Below are 4,401 nucleotides of genomic sequence, written 5' to 3'. Positions count from 1 at the left end.
ATTGGGGAGAACGGCATTGCAGCATGTATATTATCATAAGTGACCAGTCCATGTTCGATGCATGATACAGGATGCTTGGGGCTGGTGCACCGGGATGACATGGAGGGAGGCTATGGGGAAGAGGGAGGTGGGAGGGGGGCTCAAGAAAGAGAAAACATGTACACCCAGGGCGGATTCGTATCAATGTATGGCAAAACCAACCAATATATTAATGTAAGGTAATTTGCCTCCAATAAAATAAATTAAAAAAATAAATAAATAAAAGTTAAAAAAAAAGAAAAAAATTGTCTTTTATAAAAAAAAGTTTAATCTCTTCAGATTCACTTAGTAATATGTATTTAAGTATCTCCTATGTATTTTCATGGTTTGAAAACTCATTTCTTTTTAGTGCTGCACATTCCATTGCCTGGTATACCACAGTTTACTATTCATCTACTGAAGGACATCTTGATTTTTTGCAAGTTTTACAATTATGAGTAAAACTGTTACAACGATTTATATGCAGGTTTCAGTGCATTCTTAAATATCCCGTTAATTTATGTAAACACAAGAGAATGGGGAATTACTTGACTGTATGGTATTAGCAAAATGTGTAGTTATATATGAAACTGTTAACTGTCTTTCAAAGTATAGTACCATTTTGAATTTTCATAAGCCATTAGATAGTATTTTATAATGTGTTACTGTATCAATTGCCAGAACTGGAATACATCAAATCCATTATTCATGTCGCTAAATGCTTAATATATGATCCTACTCTCTGCTCCCCTCCCCTTCCCTTTTCTCCTCATCATTCTAAGATGCTTCTCTCCCAATAAACTCCATGTGGAGAAGAACAATACACATCTAGCTTATTTCTATTTTCCCGGTTGATTCCATATAATAGATTCTAAATAAATATCTATTTTATCAAATAAACAAGAACATGGGTAAGACTGTAAATATTTGGGGTTTAATTAATCATGCAATATTTACAATATTTAAATATAGAGGCTTTTGGTTATAGTGCCACACGCAATCAAAGATATCATGAATTTCATTCTAAAATAGTGGTTAAAGTGATTTAAAATATCTCTTGAGCCACAAGCTACCATGAAAAGTAGTTATTATTTGTGAAGCATTAACTATTTGCAGGCTAAGTGTTTTAGATGCATTATCTCATTTAATGTTTAATACAAACTTGTATCACAAGAATTATAGCTGTCCTTACTGTGCAAATGAGGAAACAAATCCAGAAAGTTTGAAACACTTATCCAGAGGTGGAAAATGTTAGAATTACATCTGTTTACTAAATAAAAATCCTATGCTCATAAACACTTGGTCAGAGAGATTTTATTATGCATTCAACTCTAGTTCTGGTTTTTTCATTCTGTTTTGCTCAAATTTCTGTCAAAAACAGTCTACACTAAAAAAGACTCATATCATTCCTACAAAAATTCTCTTATATGTTTACATCAAAATTTCTTATTTCATATGATTCTTATGTACCAACAAATGGAACTGTTCATTTTACATCTGCCAGTTGATTCTATAAATAATTAAAGGCAGGCTAGGCAGTGAGAGGAAATTTGAAACCCCACATCTACTGCATTTCTTTGATGACAAAGTCAATTTCTATTTCTTTGCTTTTTCTGGCATTGCCACTGAGAAGCAGCAGATTTTAGTGCATCCCTTGGGGCCTGGGAGCCTTTTTTATTCATATTCAATGCACTTGGTTTAACTTTTTTTTCTTAATTAAAAATAAATGAAACTAAGAAAAGAGTGGCTTTACAGGGAAAAATAAGACCTGTTGCTTATTCCTCTCCATGTGGTGCAGGGCCTCTGAGGTTCAACACATTATGTTTGTTGAATTTGACTTATTTTAGGTGTTAGATGGTATCCTTGTACCACAGTGCTGATTTGTTTTGTCTTACCTTGTATAGCTATTTTCTTTTTCTTTTTTTTTCCTTTTATTTATTTTTAATTTATTTATTTTAATTGGAGGCTAATTACTTTACATTATTGTATTGGACATGGAAGCAACCTCGATGTCTATCTGCAGACGAATGGATAAGAAAGCTGTGGTACATATACACAATGGAGTATTTATTCAACAGTTTAAAAGAATACATGTGTAGCTATTTTCATGTCATTTGCACTTGCATTTCCAAGTAAAGTGAGACTTGAATGCAATGGCTCAGAGCTTGAAGATCAACTTCAAAGCATTCTAACTGTATTCTAACTGTACACCCAATCAACTTCAATCCAAAGGGAAAGCTAATGTGTCTTGTCAAAGTATGTTACAGAAAATAGATAAATGTGGTAGTGTTAAGAAGATATCTTATTTAATGTTTTAACATGAAGATTTCACCCTTGTGTTTTAAAGGTAAAGTGTAGGGCGTGGAGACTCGGGGCCTGAGGATGATTCGTTACCTACCTGGAGTGTCTTTGACTGTGGGCATCTCCTAGTGTCCTTTAAGCCACACAAAGCTGCACCCGAGCTCGTTTGATGTCTGCTCTGTCGAGTGTCCATGATGTTGGGCCCTGAGGGAGGTGAAGGCTTTGTGGTAAAGCTCCGTGGCCTTCCCTGGTCCTGCTCTATTGAGAATGTGCAGAATTTCCTCTTTGACTGCACGATCCATGACAGGGTCGCAGGTGTTCATTTTATCTTCATTAGAGAAGACAGGCAGAGTGGTGAGGCTTTTGTTGAACTTGAATCAGAAGACGATGTAAAATTGGCCCTTAAAAAAGACAGGGAAAGCATGGGACATCGGTACATTGAAATGGTCAAGTCCCACAGAACCGAGATGGATTGGGTGTTGAAGCACAGTGGTCCAAACAGTGCTGACACTGCCAATGATGGTTTCTTGTGACTTCAAGGACTCCCGTTTGGATGCACCAAGGAAGAGATCATTCATTTCTTCTCAGGGTCGGAAATCGTGCCAAACGGGATCACATTGCCTGTGGACCCTGAGGGCAAGATTACAGGGGAAGTCTTTGTGCAGTTTGCCTCACAGGAGTTAGCAGAGAAGGCTCTAGGGAAGCACAAGGAGAGAATAGGGCACAGGTATGTTGAGGTGTTTAGAGCAGTCAAGAGGAAGTTAGTTCATACTCGGATCCCCCACTGAAGTTCATGTCAGTGCAGTGGCCAGGGCCCTATGACCGCCCTGGCACAGCCAGGAGGTATATTGGCATCGTCAAGCAGGCAGGCCTGGAGAGGATGAGGTCTGGTGCCTACAGTGCAGGCTATGGGTGTTATGAGGAGTACAGCGGCCTCAGTGATGGCTACAGCTTCACCACCTACCTGTTTTGGAGAGACCTCAGTTACTGTGTCTCTGGAATGTACGACCACAGGTATGGAGATGACGAGTTCACCGTCCAGAGCACCACTGGATACTGCGTCCACATGAGAGGGCTGCCCTACAAAGCCACAGAGAATGACATTTACAACTTCTTCTCCCCTCTCAGCCCTGTGAGAGTCCACATTAAGACTGGTCTTGATGGAAGAGTGACCAGCGAAGCTGATGTTGAGTTTGCCACTCATGAAGAAGCCGTGGCAGCCATGTCCAAAGACAGGGCCAACATGTAACATAGATACATAGAACTTTTCTTGAATTCCACAACAGGGGCCGGCAATGGAGCATATAGCAGCCAGATGATGCAAGGCATGGGGGCGTCAACCCAGTCCACTTGTAGTGGCCTTGAGAGCCAGTCTGTGAGTGGCTGTTATGAGGCTGGCTATGGTGGCCAGAACAGCATGGGTGATATGACTAGTTTTGTCATAGCTTTTGAGTTATTTCAATCAAATTTTCACAGGCAGCCAACAAGCAGTGAAAAGAAGTTATTACTCTAGAAGAAGCTGCTGCTACTGCTGCTAAGTCGCTTCAGTCGTGTCCGACTCTGTGCGACCCCATAGACGGAAGCCCACCAGGTTCCCCTGTCCCTGGGATTCTCCAGGCAAGAACACTGGAGTGGGTTGCCATTTCCTTCTCCAATCTAGAGGAAGCTATGGTACCCATTTTGCACCATGAGTGTGTGAAATCTGGATTAAAAAATTACCTCTTCAGTGTTTTCTCATGCAAACTTTCTTCTAGCATGTGATATTGAGTAAACTAAAACTATTTTCAGCTTTTCTCAATTAACGTTTTGGTAGTGACTTCTGGAGTTATGTTATCTGATTTTAAAGCAGTTTTAAGTACGTTAAATGTGGATCTTTTACACCACATCATCGTGAACACATTGGGGAGGTGTACTTTTTTGGGAAAACTCAAGGTGCTAGATCCCTGATTCAAAGAGGAGATTTCTCATGTTTGTTCATTCTAGTTTATTTCCATTTAAAATCTCTTTGGTTAAGTTTAAACTTTTTAAAAGTTAGTTTTGAAAATTGAGACATATTACTAATACTGTAGGAATTGGTGAGGC

The 4,401-nt window shown here is 39.2% G+C and overlaps 1 pseudogene; it reads left to right on the top strand.

Moving 5' to 3' along the window:
* The first annotated feature begins 2,453 nt into the window (after window positions 1-2,453).
* On the top strand, window positions 2,454-3,832 carry LOC129561268 (heterogeneous nuclear ribonucleoprotein F-like; annotated as a pseudogene).
* The last annotated feature ends 569 nt before the right edge of the window (window positions 3,833-4,401 follow it).

Source organism: Moschus berezovskii, chromosome 10 (genome assembly GCF_049115385.1).
Source record: "Moschus berezovskii isolate FMDL1 chromosome 10, NW_MosBer_1.0, whole genome shotgun sequence".
NCBI lineage: Eukaryota > Metazoa > Chordata > Mammalia > Artiodactyla > Moschidae > Moschus > Moschus berezovskii.
This window is presented reverse-complemented; position numbering and strand designations above follow the sequence as displayed.